The sequence below is a fragment of the Petaurus breviceps genome, unplaced genomic scaffold, assembly GCF_028583685.1.
Source record: "Petaurus breviceps papuanus isolate PSGF00001 unplaced genomic scaffold, PetGlider_PUasm1.0 90977, whole genome shotgun sequence".
Lineage (NCBI taxonomy): Eukaryota > Metazoa > Chordata > Mammalia > Diprotodontia > Petauridae > Petaurus > Petaurus breviceps.
Window position 1 is genome coordinate 5,139,184 of NW_027187391.1, and position 23,012 is coordinate 5,162,195.

General features: G+C 35.3%; 1 long non-coding RNA gene across 2 annotated transcripts in view; it reads right to left on the reverse strand.

Moving 5' to 3' along the window:
* The window catches only part of LOC138153013 (uncharacterized), a 665,929-nt gene that overhangs the window by 489,222 nt on the left and 153,695 nt on the right, over positions 1-23,012 (reverse strand). The window lies entirely within an intron of this gene.

Consider the following 23,012-nt stretch of genomic DNA (forward strand, 5'->3'; position numbering starts at 1 on the left):
TCAATTCTTGAAAGAAGAAGTGTGGTACATTATTTTTTGGAGGTAGGAGGCCTGATCTTTACTTAATACTCTTACTTTATTTGTTTACCTATCTAAATGACCAGAATATTCTACCTCTAGCTTCAAATACTCCTGTTTCTGTTGCTTGTAACTTCCTGGTCTCCATTCTCATTTTTCTTTCTTTTTCTAAGTGTTCTTGCCCATGTAAATTTAGATTATGATCCACTTTTAGAAGAGACACCAGGAAGGCCCTATATGTAGGAGGTTGGTTAATATCTTCTACACAGAAGGGACTGATATTGAAGCTGCAGCTACTTCAGAAATTTTTCCTGAATGCAGAACTATATGCCCTTCCTTGGCTCAAGTTTCTCTCAGCTCAGTCTAAGGATTAAAATACACAATCATTCACATACAATATTTCACAAATACAAAACTGGCTTGCTATTTTGAGTCCCCCTAGAATTCTGGAAAATCTCCAAATGTAGCTTGTGCTTTCTTTACCATTAAAATTCTTATCTCCTTCCCCATGTCATATGACTCAAAGGAAAAAAACAATACAACAATACTTTGTAATACATTTTCAGCAATAAATAAGAATTTAAAAGACAATGGTTAAATCTATGAGTAGTCATGTGCCACTCAGGAAATAGACCAGCCACATGCACTTCCAACAGTAGCATCAATCCCTTTGTCATTAAGGGTTGAATCTGAAACTATATTTTTCGCAATGGTAACGTCATGCCCAAGGAGATCCCTTAGAAACTGGAAACCCACTGAAATGTTTACATAAATCCTCCTTCAACACCTTTAACTAAGTAAAACCAAATTATTTGGGAGTAGGACTGAATCTTCCCTATGCGCCACTATAAAAGTCTCCAGGATAAAGGAAAGCAATCGTCACACCAACATCCAATTTGGGTCCATCAGTTTAAGGTTCCAAAATCTCACTCTGCAATTCACTATCCCTATTGTGTCTCAGGTGGATTTTTTTTCATACAAATGATTTAAAACCACTTTGCCATTACTTCTTGGCGTCTCAGGTCTTATTATTGGAATCCTACATGAAAGGGAAAGAGAAAGTGATAGTGAGCAAGTATTGGTAGGTGGAGAGATTTCCTCTACATCTCTACAATATTCTTGGAGGTTTTTCTCAAGTATCCCACCCTATGCTTCATATATTCTTTGCTTAGTTTCCTCTCTTTCAAATGGTGCCATAAAACAGTTTAACCCCTTACATTCTTAACAAATTAGGAGCTGAGCAAACCATGGCAATTCAGGAACTCCTAAAAATTATATAACAAGAAATTATAAAAGAAAGCTCTCCAGGACTATTGGAACCAAAAACCAAAGTGAAAAATAGAAAGAATTCACAGGTCATCACCTAAAAGAAATCCCATCCAGAAATGTGATTGCCAAATTCCATAGTTTCAAGGTCAAAGAAAAATCATCACAAGCAGCCAAGGAGTAAAAGACTGAGAATCCACAGTAAATATCATGCAAGGTTGTGTGGAAAAAAGAAATAGGAACAGGGAAAGGAAAGTTTATTATACAGTGTAGTAAAAGGCAAAGAAAAAGAGCTATATCCAAGAATAATTAATCCTAAAAAGCTAAACATAGACCTACAAGGGAAAGTAAAGGAACTTTAATGGAATTAATTACTTTCAAGCATTACTGTGGAAAAAAGAAGAGCTTGATAGACTCTCTAAAACATAAAGGAGATGTAGAAAAGTAAAGAAAATTTGAACAACTTAAAAGGGCTATATGAAGATCTTATATTCCAAGATTAGGAGAATAGACTGTTATCCCTTAAATATTCTACCATCTTCAAGCATCAAAGAAGGAAGAAAAACTCTAAATCAGGTCTAAGTGAGTGAGTGGCTTTCTTTTTTATGACAGAAAGTAAAATAGAAGGGAAAATGGAAATACTAGAGAAGAAGGGAAGAATTTACAAATTCTCAAAATTGGGCATAACATAATTTTATACAAAAATGGAGATATAAAGAGAAGTAGATGATTTCATAAACTTCAAGGGAAAGTTGGAGGAGAAGGGTATAATATAGAAATACAAGAATCCAAGGTGAATCCCCATAAGTAATATAGATGGAGAGAGTAGGAAAAGGTTTGTATCAGCAACAGCAGTGTCCTAATCATAGGATGGTAAGTAGGATACAGGACGATTGTCTGGGCAATCTCTCCATTTTTCTATTTCTGAGAAAGGTAGAATTCCATCTACTACATATCAAGTCTTTACACTAGATGTTCAATAAAGAGTTCAAAATAAATTCCATTTTCCCAGATCACTCTCAATAAGAGGGTGACAGATAATTTATTCTTGCCAGTTGAGCTTCTTTCCACCAAATGCTAGTTACGAAAGATAGATAGATTGGATGGATGGATGGATGGATGGATGGATGGATGATAGATAGATATATAGATAGATAAACAGAGGCAGCTAGTTTGCAGAGTGGATAAAGTACTGCACTTGAATTGAGGAGCACCTGAGTTCAAATACTACCTCAGAAACTTATCAGCTGGGTAGCCCTTGGCAAGTATGCCTCAATTTCATTGTCCCTAAAGTGGAGGTAATGACAGCATCTACCAACCAGGAGTGTTATGAAGATGAAATTAGATAATCTTTGTAAAGGGCCTTGCAAACTACAGAATGCTATATTAATGCTAGTTAAATGATATAAATTACAAATAACTAGTAAATCTCATTATCAAAATAAACAATAAACACAAAATTAAAGAAGGTATAAAGATTAGAGAATACTAGAGAATACACCAGAGTCAATCTGCTTTTCTACTTGGGAGTAAGATAAAGCTTGACCGAGGAGAGAACAGTTGCACCGGAGAGTTATCTGGTCTTTGCAGTCTCTGGGGTAGTAAAGGCTGAGAATCACTGTACTTTGGGATGGGTGGCATCCACCCCAGAGATATCTACTATCTGCCATTCAAAATTTCACACTTGAATCTCCCAATCTATCTCTTTTGAACTTCTACTATAAACTGTCCTCCCATTGTGCAATTAACCCACTATCCTATCTCTCCCACACAGCATCACAGGAGATTGAGAATACAAAAGTAAACATGGAACTGATAGGACAGAGAGAGGAAAAGTGGATGGGGTAAGAGAGAAGACAGAGTTGGTTATAAGTGATGATAATGGAGGGATTAAAGAGAGAGAGAACAAGGACAAGACATAGTGGTCTACATCTAGTTTAGCCAAAGAAAGAAAGGCAGGCATAAGAGGAATGAGAAAGTTCCAGCTATAGATTATAAGTGATTTCATTCCTTTTATTTGCCTACCTTCTTTTTCTTTTTTTTTTTTGGGGGGGGGGGTGAGGCAAGAAAGAAAATAAGTCAATAATGTTTGATGGAATGAAAACAAATCTAATCATTAGAATGTTATATGTGAATGAGATCAACTTACCCATAAAACAGAATTTGGTGGCAAAATTAAATAATATGATATGTGCAGGAAGTACACCTAAAACAGTCACCAAATTAAACAGAAAAGTTGTGGAATCCATTATGTTTTAGATAATTTTTTTAAAAGAGTGGCAATCAAGGTATCAATAAAAACAAAAATACATAAAAGAGATGAGCAAGGAAATTACATCATTCTTAAATATATTATAGATAATGGGACAATAAAAAATTAAATACATGTGCACAAAATAGCATAGTTTGCAAGTATTTAAATAGATATTATATGGTACAGTGGAAAGGGCCCTAAAGAGACAGAATTAAAGACCAATATCACTAATGAATATTGATAAAAAATACTAAAATTATTTTCAAATAGGCCATAATAATATATATTCAAAATATTTTCACTATAATTACTTTGGATTCACAAGAGGAATACAGAGTTGGTTCATCATTGAGAAAACTATCAATAAGCCATATTAATAACAATTATTTTCAAAATATCAATTGAAACACAAAATGTTTGACAAAATTAATACTCATTCAAGTTAACAATCATAAGAAAAAAGAATCTCTTTGTATTATGATAAATAAGATCTAACTAAAAAACAGGAGTCAGCATTATGTGTAATAGAGAAACACTAGAAGTTTTTCCAATAAGATCAGAAGTAAGGCAAAGATGACCGTTATTACTGTGGTATTTGATATACTGTCTACAAAGAAAAAACTAAGGGAATAAACATAATTAAATAGTAGGAAAAATATTTTTACTTGTGGATGGCTGTAGAAAATCCTAGAGATTTAATGAAATAATTAACAGAAACATTCAATAAATCCAGGAAAATAGGATAGAAAATAAATCCACAATAATATCCTTCCTTTCTATTATATTATTAACAAAACCCTTTCAGATGATATAGAAAAAGAAATTGTATTCAACATTGGATAAAATATCAAGGTATCAACTTGCTAAGACAAAGTCAGGACTTACATAAATAAAAGATGAGCAGAAACTATCTTGGGTTTTTGTTCCCTTAGGACTCAGTCAGTCAGTCAATTTACTTGTGCCAGGCACTGTGCTAAGCACAAAGAATTCTTGCCCTAAAAGCTCACAGTCTGAAGAGGGCAATAACAAGCAAACATTGTATAAGATTAGTGCTTGTATTAAATGCTTTTGTATTCATTTATGTATATAATGACAGAACATCCTTTATAGATATAAAGACATAATTGAGGATATATTTGATATTCATGGTGGGGGTACACCAAAATTTAAAATGGTTTTGGCATAAACTCAATAAATATTTATTGAATTGAAATAAATGTGAAATGAAATTGGATGAAATCACTACTTCCACTATTTCAGCCTGTTGAAATTCTTTTGTCTGTCTTTCAAATGTGATCCCTCCATAATGTCCTTATTGACTACATGCCTACTGTACTCTCTTTTTCCATAGCATTTTATAGTTACTATGCACTTGCCATGTTCTAATTTATGGTTCAGTTATTTGTATACACCTTCTCTCCTGTAGTAGATTATAACAATTACACCAATATTTAAAATGATACTACCTAAAAAAATTTATAGATTTAGATGCCATACCAATCTAATGCCTAGGGATAGCTTCATAGAACTAAAGAAAATTCAATCAGAGGAACAGAAGGTCAAGAATCTCAAGAAAAATAATGTAGGAAATATAAAAATATAAAAATAAAAAATAAGTAGGAATAAAACGGGCCTAGCATTACCAGGCCTCAAAGTATACTATGAAAAAGCATTCATTAAAACTACATGATGTGGGGTGGCTAGGTGGTGAAGTGAACAGGGCACTGGCCTTGGAGTCAGGAGGACCTGAGTTCAAATCTAGCCTCAGACACTTAACACAAAAACTAGTCGTGTGACCTTGGACAGGTCACTTAACGCCAATTGCCCTCCAAAAAGAAAAAAAAAACCCTACATGATGCTAGTTAAAAAAAAGAAAAAAAAATGGTCAATGGAATAAATTAGATAAGTCTCAAAAACAATTGAACAGAGTGACCTGTTATTCAATATAACCAAGGCCATGAACTACTGGAGTAAGGGCTCCCTATTCAACAACAAAAAAAAATGGCAGTAAAATAAGAAAGCATCTTGATAAAAACTGGTTTTAGGTCATTATCTTATATGATTTACTACAATGAAATCCAAATGGATAAATGTTCTAAATATGAAAAGGTTATTAGACTACTATAACAAAAGTGAAGAATTCAGTAAAAATTGGCAAAACATATAAACCAATACAGAGTAAAGTAAGAAGAAGCAAGGGGAAATTTCAAAGATGACCACACTAATGTAAAGGAAAAATGCTGAAAAGACCTCAGAGTTTTGACTAATGAAGTGACCAATAAAGGCTTTATAGAATTTGATGAAGTATGTTGCCTATCAGTAAAGAGAAGGTTGAGAATAAGGAATATATTTTCACACACAGAACATATATTTATTTGCTTTTCTAAACTGAACTTATTTGTGAGTAGGGAGGATCATTAGGAAATAGCACTGATGTTTTTTTTAATAATTTTATATTTCATTCCTTAAGAGATAAAAGACCATTTTTGTTTGAGCATTGTTAACAAAGAAAAAGCTTTCAAAGTTGTAAAAGATGTTCTCAATCCTAATTGCTTTTTATTTATCATATAATATATATATGACAAAGTTAAATATATAAAGTTATCCCTCAGCATTAGATGGATGTGGCATCAAAATATGCAAATTAAGTGAGGTAGTATAATTTTAAATATTTACATAACTGTTCTTCATTATCAAAGAGGACCAAAATGACAAGAGTCAATTTAGAATGTGGCCGGCTATTACTGATCAGACCAATACAAGCTTAAAATGTTCTACCACAGGTTGGGCACAAATAATCCATGTAAACATTTGGCATGGATTCTCTAAATTTACTCATCACACATTTCTTTTGAGCAAATGTCAGTTTTTTAAGTAAGGAGAATTGATTTGAGGGCTTGTGGTCAATTTAACAATTTTCCCTGAAAATTAATGATATTATTGGGTAAAGGGCTTTGGAGGCATCTGAAAGGTACTTTCCCATGGACTGTGAGCATTCCACTGGCATCTTCATAACTAGTCTGACTAGATCTTAGGAGTACTTTGAAGGGAAGAACTTCCCTCCTCTCAGTTTAATAAAGCAAGATCTGTTCATTCTCTTTGACTTCCTTTTTAATCTTAAAAAGACAGACCAGTATGTGTCAGAATAGGTCTTAGAAAATGAGAAGTTCATCTCCTATCACAAGGTACTGAAATGGCTGCCTGGGAGCAAAGACATTTAGGAATTAAAAGTGGCCTTAGAGGAGTAATCCTGAGAGTAGACTTTCAGAACCAAAGAGACAGTAACATTGAGGAAAATCAAATATTTTAAATGAAGAAAGCATATAATAAAGGGGTGGCTAGGTGGCACAATGAATAGAGCACTGGCCCGGGAGTCAGGAGTGCCTGAGTTCAAATCCAGCCTCAGACACTTAATACTTACTAGCCATGTGACCCTGGGCAAGTCACTTAAACCCAATTGCTTTGCTTTCCTCTCTCCAAAAAGCAAAAAAATTAAATAAAATGAATTTTTAAAAGAAAGCATATAATAGAAACAGATATGTATCTGCCCAAAAGTAGTATCTATCCTTAGAGGTTACTTTATGGCATAATCTCAAACTGAAGAGTTCCCACGTTTAAATTGAATCTTCTACATCAGTTATTCTCAAAGGTTATATCATAGAACATTTCTGATTTAGTGTGACATTAATTGTTAGGAATTTGTATTTTTCATCTCATGTGGATATATGAATCTCCTACCTCTCCTGTAGAGTGCCATGATACCTCATAAGAAATGACACCACAGCATGAACCAAAAAAAAAAAAAATCAAGAACCATTCTTCTAGAGAGAGAGAACTAGATTTCCTGACACCATGTTATTCTTAGAAAAAGAGAATGATCTACCTAGTTCCTAGGCAGCATTCAACTTGGAAAGCAAAATAGACAAGTTAAATTGACAAGGTAGGTTTGATTGGAAGGAAATGGAATGCTCAGAAACCCCTAAATCATATTTAAAGTCTAAACCATAAGCTCACAACCTAATAGATCTATTGATGGAAGAGAACTTAGAAGTCATTAAGTTCAATCCTCTCATTTGCAAGTGAGGAAACAAAGAGATTAAGTGGTTTACCCAGTATTTAAACCCATATCTTTTGATTCTAAACCCCTGAACTTTCCACCTCACCATACTGTCTCAAAAAAGGGGGTGAGAGTTGGGGCAACTAGGCAGCACGGTGAATAGGGCACCAGCCCTGGAGTCAGGAGGACCTGAGTTCAAATCTGGCCTCAGACACTTAATACAAAAACTAGCTGTGACCTTGGGCAAGTCACTTAATCCCAATTGCCCTACCTTCCCCCCTCCAAAAATAAAAAGGGGGGTATGTACTTGAGCCTATTCCTCCCCATTTGAGGTGAGAATTCTACCACTGAACCACCCATGCAAGGTGGTACTACAACTACTGAGTAGATTGTGCAGAAATATGACAAAGGACTCCCCAGGATGTCAAGTTGTTACCCTGATTCAAACCTCAAGTTTAGCTCCTTTCTGTGAGCTAGAAGGGAGCAGAAGGGTTCATTTTTGATGTGTTTTGGTATTTGTTTACATGCTCCTATAAGTACTTTATCTCTTTTATATTTTCCATGGGTGAAATAAAGGTTGTCCGTAAGGGCAGCTTGGTGGCGCAGTGAATAGAGCACCAGCCCTGGAGTCAAGAGGACCTGAGTTCAAATCCGACTCAGATACTTAACACAAAAAAACTAGCCCTGTGATCTTGGGCAAGTCACTTAACCCCAATTGCCCTCCAAAAAAAATTAAATAAATAAAGGTTGTCCCATACCCAGAACCCATATTGATGTCTTGAGTGTTTGTATAGGTATACTTACATTTGGGAAATATAATCCAACCTATCACATAAATATATTATATTTTTTCTGGAGTTACTCCAGGCAGAGAATCAAATCAAAGAGAGATATCTAATAACCCTCTAGGGGGTCAAACTCCAGAATCATACCTAGTCCTTAGAAGCACTGAATAAAATAGGGGCAGGGGGGGCAGCCTGGGCTCAGGTTACCCTTGATTTGTATACATATCTCTAAAATATCTTTCCTAAATACCATGTAGGGTGGTAAAGGAAATTTTGACTTGGTATTCTCAGTAACTAGCACATAGTAGAGACTCAATAAATACTTGTTAAATTGAATTGAATTGATGTGGCTGAAGAGTGTAAGAAACTACAACAAGAATTTTGTTGCTTATTGTCTAGCCCACAGCAGGGATTGGATAGCGGAAGGAGAGAGAGCCACAGTGGGGAAACCACACTGACGTTCAAGCTACAGGGAAAACGTAAGGATTGTGTGAGAGATCTGGGGTCCCTTATTTCCATACATGTTTCCCTTCTTCCTCTTTTTGTAGTACCAGTCCCTGTCTTTCCTTTCCTATAAACTCATCTAATACCACATCTACCATGACTGATAGGTATGTTGGTCACTGATAACCTGGGAGCCAGTACTTTCTATCTTCTTCTACTCTGAAGAGTAGGGCTGGGCTAAAAGGACCCAACATCTAAGAAAGTAGCATATTTAGGGAAAGATAGAGGAGAGCAAAAGGAAACAAACTGAAGGAGAAAATCCCCAGAGAATTTCTAGGGCAGATAAGAGTAGCACTCAGCCTACAAATTGAGGGGCAGAGGGATGTTGGTCTCTACCTCTATGTTCCATTTAATTTAATTCAAAGATTCTTCTTGAATGATAAAACAAAATCCTTTCTGCATCCCATCTCTTCCCACATGTCATCAGCCCCAAATTGTAGGATTGGGTCTACTATCAAAATTTCTATTGAGATTTCCAACAGCTAAAAGCACACAGCTGTCGCTTCTCAGGACACCCCCTTGCTTCCTGGTAGCTACGCTGACACTGGGAAAACCTGACTATCTGTAATTTTAACTTCAACTTCCTAATGATGAAGCATGGAGTAATCATCACAGTGCCACTCAGGAAACATGTCAATTAGTAAGTGATCTGAAGAAAGAGAAATTACTTTGAGGTAGTTTATGCTATGAATAGAAAATTATCTCACTTCCTGGGTCTTAACCAATTATGATACATCTTAGTTAAAATCAAACTGTCATGATTTGGGTTCCAGAGACTTGAAAAATATACTATCCATATGGAGGAATTTAACTCAATGTCAAAAAGTAGCCCAAATCTTTCTTTAATAAACAGAACACTTCTGTCCATATTTTATCCTAACTTGATTGAGCCTATCCTGTTCATTCAGTGCTTCAGGTTTACTTTTATACAAAATTATTGAAATACTTTGTGTCAAAAAAAATAGTGTAAGGTACTGCCACAGTTCACCAGAAAAAAAAATTCTAAATACCCTCTGAATTACAATAACTGGTAAGTCTGGTAGAAAGGGATAAGACACACTATGGTATAACCTTGTTTAAGCAGATTTTTTTTACTATATGTAGTTCTCCTGTAGAGCATTAAGATTTTAGATCTGGTTAGAACCCTAAGGATAATCTAGTCCAACTGCCCTCTCCTCTGCCCCCATTTAACCAGAAGACAGTGGGACTCAAAAAGATGAAGTTCTCATATAGCATATATTTAAGGTAGGTCTGCTAGTATTCAAGATAGTGCAACTGTCTCCCAGACCAGTTTCATGTCTCCCAGATCAGACATGATTCGACCTTGTATATCAAAATCCTTAAAATAATGAACTACATCACAATATGGTTCAGCTGTACTAAACATACATATGTGTGTGTATATATACACAGACACATCCATATAGTAAGTCAAGGACCAAGCAGTGTGGCTCCCTTTTAAATTGGCCACAGAAAATTCATTTTAAAATGAATGTTCACAGATTAAGGAGGTCCTGGGAATTAGCTCTTCAACTCAGACTGTTAATACCACTTTTTTATTCTATTTCCTTTTTAAATTTTATTTTTAATTCAATTTTACTTTATTTTCAATTCTAAATTCTCTACCTCTCCCTCCCATTGAGAAGGCAAGAAAAATAAACTCATTACAAATATGCTTAATACCACTTTTCCAGAAGATATAGAAACTGCAAACAAGTTCCATACATCTGCTTCTCAGACCTTCATTTTTTTTTAGCCCCTGTTCCCCCCCCAAAAAATAATAGATCGAGTATTTCTGTATGTAATTAGGCAAAGTCACAAAATATTTTGTTTCTTTGTTTTCTCCCTTTGGTGAAAGCCAGAATTCCAGTGTGTATTTTTTGAATATTGAATGAAGGAAAGAACAAATCTATCAGAAGTAGTGAGGTTTTTAAATTATTTGAAGGGAATAATCCAGTGCAAGAGATTTTCCTTTCAGCAGAGTTCTTGATAGATATGTCTTCCAACAATCATAACCTCTTTACAGTTGTTCTGGGACTTTAGAGGTCATCTAGTCTAATTCTAACCTCCTGTATATTAATCTCCTCTGCAACATGATGGAGCAATGACCATTCGGTCTCTGCTTAAAAATCTCCAGGACGGGAAAATGATATCGCCTTTAATTGTTTCTCATTCACTGTGATGGTGCCTGGCAGAGAGATGCTGTACCCAAAGTACACACATTTATTTCTCATGCTGAATCTTCCCTCACACACACCCCACAAGGAAAATAATAAAATAAAACCACATAACGGTAACTGAGTCACGTAAAGGGCTTACAATTCTATGACCGCTGACATATAAAGCAATGGCTGTCTTGTTTATGCAAAGCCTTGGCAAAAATTAAACAAAAAAAAAAAGAAGTGAGGGAAGGAATGACTCAGAGGACAAGTAATAAAACCCCTTACCAGCTGCCAGATCCAAGTCAGCCAAGCCCAGTCACCCAAAGTCACTACTACTACTTGGTCAACAATGTCAAATGAACAGGTGGAGTGGTGGTGAGGTTGGGAACACACTGGAGTTTGTAACAAAGATGAGGCCACCTTACAAAACAAAACGGACTAGCTGGAACATGGTCCTGCTCATCTAAAAATAGATAGGAAAATTATGAAAAAGTAAACAAAGACTAACTTTTCTCCACAGATATTTGTGTCTGTAAGTCATGACTAAGGTGGGTGTAATGTGAGGTACAAGTCTCATTATCTGTTCTGTCTAGGTGATTTTTAAACCTTTTATAAAATCTGGATATTTCTCCACTTAAAAATGTAAATCTGATTTTTCGAAGGTTTTTAAATGTGAAAATTTGCTCTTAATCATGAACTTTATTGTAATTTACTTATAAGATCAAAAAGTATGAAGTTTTGCTGTGTGCCTGTTTCTCCTTAAGTTTAAAACTTTTAAGAATATTTTTCAGACCACAAGAGCAGTAGAGTTACCCTGCTTATTTAGTACTGGACCTACCAAGGTCACCTCTTAAAAAATCAAGCAGTGACATGGTTAAATAAGAAAAATTTCACTCAGATAAGCATGAGGGGAGGAGGGGAATGCAAACCCTAGAAGTGTCAGATGCATACCTGAATAAAGAAAGGCCAAGAAACTTTAAAAAAATACAGATACAAAAGAGCCTCTGGAATGATATTTGCCAGACTCCAGGATGCAGCTGGATGACTAACAAACATTTGAACTACAGATTCATAAGCAGAACAAGTATTTAAGCATTTGCTCCTCTCTTAGCTATGCAATGCCAAGCGCTGTTCTCTGTTACTCACAGACCATTTCCATTGACTTCAAGTACCCAGACAGATATTTGAATATAAGCCCATTACTAGTAGTAACGTGAGCCCTCTAGCCAAATGCAGCTGGACTATGGGCCAAAGTCTGCCCTCCACAGCTTACACATAGCTCCTGAAAGGAGCTGTACATGTCTGAAGGTCCTATTTGGCACAGAATTCTATGGCGCTTGGCTGTAGGGCTCAAGTCACTACCAGAAATGGGCTAGGATTCAAATATCTATCTGTGGGTTCTCTCTCGACACCCAATTTACCTGGAATTATGCCTAGTTCTAATGGTCATTTTCTCATCACATCATCTCTTGTCAAATTGGCACTGGCAAGAATGGCATCAGTCATTATGTCAGGTTCTACCAACTCTCTGATAAGGTGGGTATAAAAACATTCATTTCACCAGTTAGGGAAACATCATAGTTTGATTTTATGATGACTTATTCAATCAATCATTTTAGTAGTCATATTCCAGGTTGTAGTAAGAAAGTTGATAAATTTACGAGAGCCCATGTCCTCAATATGTATGAAATAGTGAATTCCCTCCACCCCTTCTCTCAGAAAGGAACTTGAGGTACCAAACTCCTCCAATTTCTGTTGTAAATCTAGCCAGAAACCCCATTAAGGTTTATCCTAATTTCTGTCCTAGAGAAGCATGAATATGCACAAGATACAATCTATTCCCACATTTTTATTCCCCTTAAAAGAAAAAATTAAGTTTCCCAAAACATCTCTTGGAAACCACTCCACACAAACATAACTCAAACAAAATTTCAAATCTGTCCCTAATGCTAATGCTTAGTGCATAGATTCATTTAACTTTGACTGTTCACTTTTGACAACTCATAAAACATAGGATAATAGGGGGTTACTAGGTGGCACAGTATACAGAGCACTGGCCCTAGAGTCAGGAGGCCCTGAGTTCAAATCTGACCTCAGACACTTAACACTTACTAGCTGTGTGACCCTGGGCAAGTCACTTAATCCCAATTGCCCTGCCTTCCGCCCTCCAAAAAGAAAAAAATATAGGACCATAGATCTATAGCTCAAAAGGATTTTAAAGTTATCTAATTCAACTTTTTCATTTTACAGATTAAGAAACTGAGGCCCCATAGAAACAGGATTCAAGTTCAGTTCTCTTTCTAATGAACTATGCCACAGTATCTGGTCATAAAAAATAGGGATTTGGAACTTTCTACCCTAGGTGAAATCATCCAATTCTTGATCTGTCATCATCCTTCTAGAACTACAATGAAAGTAAGTTTTTTTTAAAAAAAAACTATTAATCCATTAACCCATGCAGAAAATATGTGTTGACAAAACAACTGTTTCAAAATTAATTTTATGATTCTGTATTAATTATAAATTTAAATCTTGGTAATTTCAAATAGTTTTTAATTCATTTACACAACCATATTTTTTTTCTGGACAGTAAAATATGGAGAAATACTGAACAATGTTCGAACTTGCAGGGTCTCAATTTCCTCATCTATAAAAAAGAAAGAGTTGAATTAAATGGCCTCTGAGTTCCATTATAGCTCTGAATCTGTGATTCTATAATCAAAGATCTGTAATCCCGTGAGCCTATGTAGTCAAAATAGCACTAGATTTGAATGCAGAAGTCATGGCTCTGCCATTTACAAGTCATGTGAACTTAGGTAGCTCACCCTCAGTCTCTTCACTCAAATGATATGTATCAGCATCACTATAAGACATATCATGTAATATGTGGAAAGCAATTTGTAAACTTTATAAAGATTTATAAACATCAACTATAATTATTATTTTCTACCATTCACCAAATTTGGCAAAATCAAAAGGATCTTTTATAGTCTGCCCAGTCCAAGAAGCACTATAAATTATGGAAGCAATGATAGGCTTGTGCAATTTCCAAGCCAATGACATTGAGATAAATTTTGGATACTTGGGAGTTTTTGAATGTCTAGCAGTTAGAATGACTGCCAACGTTCAGGCATGTCCTGGAAACAGAAAGGGTGTTCATAGCCACACCTCTGAGTAAGAGCAAATAGAGTCAAACCTTCACTATGTAGACCCCATTTCAACAAATTCTGCTGGGAATGTCGACTTGCCTCATGACACAGACATTTCACTGAAATGATTTTGGTTGGAAATCATATTTCCCAATATGCCTTGGACTGTAACTCCAGTAAGGGGTGAAATACCAGAGACTTTAGGGTAAACCCTGCCTTGTTTGAGAATAACTTTACAAACTCTAAAGAAGAAAAATAGGCCCATAGGACATCAGTGATAGGAAGGGAATGAGTAAAAAATACTTCTTGAATATCTTAAAGATGAACATGTTACATTACCTATGTTGTTTTATTTTTCCTTGGGTAAACCCTTATTTCATCCATTACTATTTTAGATACTTTTTTCCTTCAAATTATTTCATGAACCATAGAAAATTAGCCTGGGAAAGGGTAGACCAAAAGTGGTAGATTAGAGACAGCAATCCTAACAGAATTCTCTCAACATTCTTCTCCACACAACTTTAAAATAACATTTCAAATCAAATTTCTGAGTGCCAGAGCCAACAAAAGGTCAAGATGAAAAATTTTTCCAGACTAAGAAAATTTATGATGTAATCAGAAGAGGTCTGTGACACCAGGCTGTAGGTCTGTCCAGAGTGTCCACATGTGGCAGCAACAACAGTGGAAAGAACAGCAGCAGCTTTGGGAACTTTCAGCCCAAGGGTGGTAAGAGGATGGCACAATAAATCAGAAAGATTATAGGGGACTCTTTACTGGCACCAGGTACAGTTGGCACTGATTGTCTACTCTATTGCCTCTATGTAATTCTAGGTCATAGTTCTAGGGTGGAGAAGAGTATTTGTAGTCAGTTGCAAGGGTCCTGGTCACAATTCCAGAATCAAAAGGCCTGCTAGTACTAGCCATAGCAGGGTCCTTCATGGGTAAAGACCAGAGCTAAGACTAGGAGAGCAGAGACATACCTCTCCCAGATCATACTACCCTGAAAACACTAAAAACTTGTAGAACTCCAGAAATACCTATGAAAAAGCCTGAAGTTAGAGAAGTATCTCCCCACCCCTGGGTGAGCAGAGTCCAACTTTACCATAAGTTTTAAAGTGGAAAAAATAGGCTTGAGAACTGAGCAAACAACAACAAAAAATACTTAACCATAAAAAGCTACTATGGTAGCAGGGAAGATCAAGACACAAACTCAGAAGAAGACAAATAATGTAAAAATAGCTAGAAGCAAAGCTTCAAACAAAAATGCTCATTGAACTCAAACTCAACAAGAATTCCTGAAAGAGTTAAAGGAAGAGATAAGAGTTGTAAGAGGAAAACTGGGATAAGAAATGTGAGTGATACAAGAAAATTTTGAAAATGATATAAAAAATAATACCTTTTTAAAAACAGAATAGATCTAATGGTTAAAAGGCACAAAAAAAACCACCAGAAAAAAAAAGCACTCCTTCAAAAGCAGAATTAGACAAATGGGAAAAGAGGTACAAAAGTTCATTGAAGACAATAATTCCTCAAAAATTAGAATTGGGCAGCAAGAAGCTAAAGACTCCATGAGATACCCAGAAACAATTAAAAAGGTCAAAAGAAATATTTTAAAAAGAAAATGTGAAATATCTCATTTGAAAAAACTGACCTGGAAAATATATTGAGGAAAAATAATTTAACAATTATTGGACTAGCTGAAAGCCATGATCATATTTCAAGAAAGTATCAAGAAAAACTACCCTGATACCTTAGATCCAGAGAGTAAAATAAAAACTGAAAAAAATCCACTGATCACTTGCTGAAAGAGATCCCAAAATGAAAACTCTCAGAAATATTATAGCCAAATTTCAGAGGTCATAAGTCAAAGAGAAAAATACTTCAAGCAAATGGAAACAATTCAAATGTTATGGAGCCACATTCAAAATCACACAAGATTTAAAAGCTTCCACACTAAAGGAGCACAGGGCATGGAATATAATATTCTGAAAGGTAATGGGCTTAGATTACAACCAAGAAAAACCTACTCAGCAAAATTACATATAATCCTTCAGGGGAAAGAATGGATATTTAAAGAAATATAGAACTTTCAAACATTACTTATGAAAAGACCAGAACTGAATAGAAAATTTAAGATTCAAACATAAGACTCAAGAAAGGCAAAAAAAGATAAACATTAAAGTATCATCAAATGGGTCTTGATAAGATTAAACTGTTTACATTCCTATATGGGAAGAAGATACATGTAACTCTTAAGAACTTTATCATTATCAGGGAAGTTAAAAGGAATGTACATAGACAGAGGACCTGGGTGGAAGTTGATTATGTTGAAATGATTGCCAAAATAATTAAGGTGAAAAAAGAGGGATGCACTAGGAGAAGAAGGAATAGAGAAGTAGAATGGGGAAAATTTTCACATAAAAGAGGCACACAGGGAAAAGATTTTATAATGGAGAGAAATGGAGTGGCAAGCAATGCTTGAACCTCACTCACATCAGGATTGGTTCAAAGAGGGAAGTGGGTATACACACGTATGTACAAATATATCTTATCCAATAGGGAAATAGGAGGGGAAGAGGATGAGAGAAAAGAGGGGGATGATAAAAGGAAGGGTACATTAAAGGTGACAATGTTTATAAGCAAAATGGTCATCACTTCAACATGATCGACAGGATAAAAAGAGATAGAAGAAGAAACAGAGGAAAGTGAGATGAGGGAAATAAATACATAGTAATCATGACTGTGAACATGAATGGGATGAGCTCTCCAATAAAATAGAAGCAGATAGCATAATGGATTAGAAACCAGAATTTAACAATATGTTGTTTACAAGAAACACACTTGAAACAGAAACACACAAAATTAAAATAAGGGGCTAGAACAGAATCCAACATGTTTCAGCTAAAGTTAAAAAAAGACAGGGGCAGCAGTCACAACCTCAGACAAAGAAAAAACAAAAATACACCTAATTAAAGGAGATAATCAGGAAACTACATTTTCCTAAAAGGTACCATAGACAATGAAGTAATATCAAAATTTTCCATAACAAGTTTCTCTGGTAAAGGTCCCATTTCTCAAATATATATTGAGAATAGAACTGATTCAAGTTTATGAAAATAAAAGCTATTTCCCAATTCCCAATTGATAAATGGTCAAAGGATATAAACAGGCAGTTTTCAGAAGAAATCAAAGCTACCTACAGTTATATAAAAATGCTCTGAATCATATTGATTAAGGAAATGCAAATTTAAAAGCCCACTGCCACCTCATACCTATTAGAAATGACAAATACTAGAAGAGATGAGGGAAAATAGATTCACTAATCAACTGTTGGTACAGTAGTGAACTGATCCAACCATTCTGGAGAACAATTTAGAACTATTCCCAAAAAGCCTTGAAATTGTGCATACCCTTTGACCCAGCCATGTTACTACTAGGTCTATATCCCAAAGAGATAAAAGGAAAAGGAAAGTGACCTATACATACAAAAATTTTTGTAGCAGCTTTTTTTATAGTGGTAAAGAATTGAAAATTGAGGGAAAGCTCATCCATTGGGTAATAAATGAACAAGTTGTAGCATATGATTATGATGGAGCACTATTGTGCTATAAGAAATGACAAGACAGGTGGTTTCCGGGGTGGGGGGGGAAACATAGCAAGACCTATAAGGACTGATGCAAAGTGAAGTGAGAAGAGCTAGGAGATAATTTGGCACAGTAGCAGTATGATGATCAGGTGAAAGACTTGTTTACTCTGATCAATAAGGACTAATGAAAAATACTATCCATCTCCGGAGAGAACTGATGATCTCTAAATATAAATTGAAATATAATTATCTCCCTTTATTTTTCTCACTTTTTTTTACAATACAGTTAATATGGAAATATGTTTGCATGATCTCAAAATAAATTATTTTATGTAACAGGGCTTACCTTTGGAGCATTCCACATCACCTAAAATGGTGGCACCCCAAAGGGGGTTTACCTGAGCATGTCCAGATTACCTAAAGTGCCCTACCACATGGTGGATATAGCCTCCATTCATTGACTATAATAGGAGCAGACCATCTCTATAAAACTGAGAAGACAGATATTCATTCTCTTTATGCTGCTTTTTCTGACTCATCCTCTTTCTTGTTTTACCCAAAGAATGAAGATCACAGTTCACCCACAGTATAGGGGGCATGAATTTAACAGATGAGTGGGGAAGAATTTCCTCCCTTGTTTGCCCTTTCTCTTACTTTAGTTTTGAGAAATGGGACTATCTATATTAGTTCTATTTCTTTTTTATTGTTGTTTTGTTTTGGGGACTGGGGTTTTTTTTTTTGTTTTTGGAGGGGGGAAGTTAGGCCATTTGGGGTTAAGTGATTTGCCCAAGGACACATTGCTAGTTTTGTGTTAAGTGTCTGAGGCTGGATTTGAACTCAGGTCCTCCCAACTCCACACCCGGAGCTCTATTCACTGAGCCACCTAGCTGCCCCTACAATGTCCTTTTCTAAAGACAAGAAGCAATGCCTTAAATCCTAGTTCAGGTTGACATGCCCCAAATACATTACCCTGAATTTGCACACATTGAAGCTCACTCATTTTGCCCATTCACAGAATTTGAAGGGATCATGTTGCAGTTAATTCTCATCACTTTGACATTTCACTACAGTTGGTGTCATCTACAGAGATGAATATTTCACTGTGTGCTTCTTTTCTAGATAAACATTGTCTACTGCAATGGAATTTATTGTAATGGGATTTGACCTACAAAATTTTTCATCATCTTTCCCCTTTCAAACACAATGTGCCCATGAATCTATGATACAATATCTATTGCATCTTTGCGATTCAATAGATGTTCATTCTTCTAATTATATTAATAGTTACCTTTATTTCTTTAAAGGAACTTTAGCCTTTTGAGTGACCATTAAATATAGTTCAATGACAGATTTTCTTTGATGCAGTTAATTGTCCTTTTGGATTTCCTATGAATTGCCATATTAAAATCTGTTTTAAAAAAAAGTTTAGTCACTGTGTGTTCAGGATTACTCTCATTTTTTCCATTACAATCTCCTTTTCTAATATTGTAAAGCTGTTTGATTTGGATTTATTAGAGAGTGGGTAGAGTAAGCAAAAACTTTCATTGATTCTATGGGATTAAGCTACCTGTAAGCAACAGCTGGCAAGACAGACTGGAGGACTCTGCCATATTCATAAACTAAAATACCAGATGATACATGTGACTTTCCAACAAAGCAAAAGATAACTGTTTATTGCATCATTTTTAAGAAATTACTATTGCCGCAAGTCAAATGGGGTTTACAGTTAGATTTACTTCTATACACTCTACCAGAGGCAAGATACTCAAGGCCCCAGAAAAAAGTCAAAACTGAAGTCACTGATGAGTAAATAATGCACAAGTCAGCTGGACTATAACAACAATGTATTTTTCCAAACACAGTATGCCATTTATTACCACCAGCTGACCCATGTCTGATGGGTATTACTGGTACCATCAAATCAACAAAACTGATACAGTGGGTGTATGGACTGGATAACGACCCCAGAATCTGGCTGCTAATATCTCCCCCTTGGTATTCTAGAGTACCCTGAGGAATTTAGGGTATATCTTCTCTATCACAATCAACTCAAGGCCCCACCTGATGTATTCCTCCCCCGACAGATACTGGTGAATAGCAATCTAATTTAATTTTACCACTCTATCAATTAACTTTTACAGAGATTTTGAAGATATAGAAACAGCAAATATATAAAGATTTCCACCCTATATTTCAGGGTACACTTTTCCCATTGTACCATGTTCTCTCAGGAGACTGAGTTCACTCTTAGTTCCTTTGCCATATGGCATTATTCCTGCCACGTCTCCATCCAAAGGTCAAGTGAGTCCTTGTCTCAGCTACAAGGGGCTATGTTTCAAAGGTCATGTGTGCAGGTCTCCCCTTAGTAACAAAATCTAGACGTCGGGATCCTAAGCTATTGTTCTCCTTAGATCTAAAACAGAAAAGAACAAATATCAAGGCAGGCAAAGAACCCAGGCTTGTATTCACAGGGCCACATGTCCTCAGAGGGGAAAAGGCCCTCAAGGACTCCCTAGTGTATACATGACTGACTGTCTCTCACTGGATACCATCAGAGTGTAGCTTTTTAAGATGCCCAGTTCCAAGATACTCAGCCAAGTTAAAAAAAAAAAAGCTTCTCAACCATGTGGCTCACAGATTTGAACCGGTTACAGAATGTTTGTTATTAATGCTTCGAAGTCTCTCCAGGGCCTTCCATTTCACATTATGACTCTCCTAGAAGCAAGCTCTCCAGTCTCTTTTACATGAGGAATTTACATAAGCTCAGGACACTGATATTCTCTGCACATGAATCTATTTCTATCATATTAGAAAACAAAGATAGATCGCACTTATGTTATTTGACCAAATAACCATATTAGTTCACTGTACCAAAACTAGAATGAAGTCCTCATTCTCAAAGATCAATGAATCACTTACCTGGACTTGCACTGTATACTAATATGCAACTGGAACTGGAGCTAACATTTTCTCCATATCCTCAAGAGAAAATTCTGACACAATGGTAAATAAAAACACTTTTCTATACAAATAGAATAGATCATTATATATTAGAATGTAACGAGAATTGCATAGTTCTTAATCTACAAACATTAATTTAACTGTTGACATTCTTAATGTTGGTACATAACATTAAGGTCATAAAGGATTCCTTAGTTCAATAGATAAGACAAGAGAGATAGCCTTGACAATGCTTTGATCATTAAGGTTTTAGTGAAGCATACAAAAGTAGGATACATGCAGATACTGCAAATGGACAGTGAGCTTGGTTCAGAATTGAATGAGAAGCCTCATATATACCAAAATTACTTATAAGAGCACTTTTTGAGATAGCAAAGAACTAGAAATAAAGTAGATGTCCATTATTTGGGGAATGGTTACACAAACTGTAGTATATTTATATGTGTATTATATATATATATATATGTGAATATATTGTAACACTATAATAAATGACAAATATGATAGATACAGAAAATCATGAAACTGATGCAAAGTGAAGTAAACAATATATACAATAATTACAACTTTGTAAATTGAACAACAAAACAATCAAAAATGAATGTTTCAAAATTACAAAGAATAAGCATGGCTCCAAAGAAGAGACAGGAGAAAATAACTCTACCCCACTCTTTTACAGAGGTAGAGGGTCTCTGGATATGGAAATTGCATTATAATGCCATCTTGGGGGGGGGTATATTGATGAGTTTTCCTGGGTTTTTTTCTCAACTTTTAAAAAACAATTATTTGATATAAGGAATGCCTCTTTAGAAAGAAGAAAGGGAAAGGTTACAAGAGATAATTTAGAGGGTGAAAAACAAAAGATATCCAAAAAAATTGTATTTTAAAAAGAATTAAACAAGAGTAAGAAAGCAGCCTAGATTGCCTGTGGGAAAATGATGTAGTTTGTTTGTTTGTTTGTTTTATGACCACAAGTTTGTTCTTAAAAAAAGAGCCATTTTCTTTCTAACACCAACATTCTTATGGAAAAATCGCATGACTATAAACCTTACAATACTCTGGTCACTGATGAATTGAAGTTGGGGGTCACCCAGAAGGCATAATGAGTTGTATAGTGAGCATAAATAAGCTACAGCATATTATTTTCTTTTTAAAAAAAATCCATGAGAAAAGCAGGTGTAACATAAAGGTCATCATCAAAGAATTGCATGCCCACAATAAAAGATGGTTCAGATCAAAAAAGATCCGATAGAAAGCCTACATGCTCCACTGTATCTTTATAACAAGGAAAATCCCTCAGAATATTGGATGGATCCCTGTGGCAAATTTATGGGAGTAAATAGGTGAGAATGAGGAGACACAGGGGCTATGGTATGCATTAGAAGAGATATCCATAATTATAAGATCACAGATCTAATGGAGTATTCTACCAATTCTATCAATTCTACCAATGATGATAAATGATTGTGAATGTCACAACTTCCAATTAATCAAAATTGTAAGTCTCCCAAAGGGCAATAGAGAGATGTAAGGCAGGCCTAAATAAGATATAGTATATTACTAATAGTTAATTGCATGCTAAAAATGGCCTAAATAATATTAAAAAGATGTATGACTGTCTTGGGGAAGGAGGAGAGGGAGGGAGAGAAAATTTAAAACTTACAGAAATGAATGTTGAAAACTAAAAATAAATAGTTTTTTTAAATGATGTATGACCAGAAAAGGAAAAGGGCCAGTAGTGTGGCTAAAATAAGGAATAACAGAAGGACAATTCAAATGCTTCCTTGTTGACCTAATGCAGCAGTATAAAAAAAATAGAGAAAAGTTGTAAGTATATTGGGTAAACTACCTGTGGACAGAGAGAGACCTAAATCGGGATTACAAAAAATAAGAAAACTTGGGTGAGTTGCAATCTGCCCCAAAGGAAAACATAGCCACATCAATGAGATCAAAGATCCATTGAAGTATTTAATTGCTCCTAATATAATCTTCATTCAAAAACCAATGAGTTAGTACTCTACTGAAGGTACAAGACTACAATCAGGTTGATGTTTTTGCTATAAATAATAGCAGGAGACTGATTATAGAAATATCCATCATTTCAGGAGGAAACATCTGTGTGCAGTGAGATCACTGATAGATTCCAGTAAAATTCAGATTATCAATCAAAATAAATGTTAAAGATGAAAACACAATGAGATTATAGCAGCTACAACCTAAACTATTTAAACAAATTGTTGGCTTCAAAATAAATGGGAAATGGAAAAAAA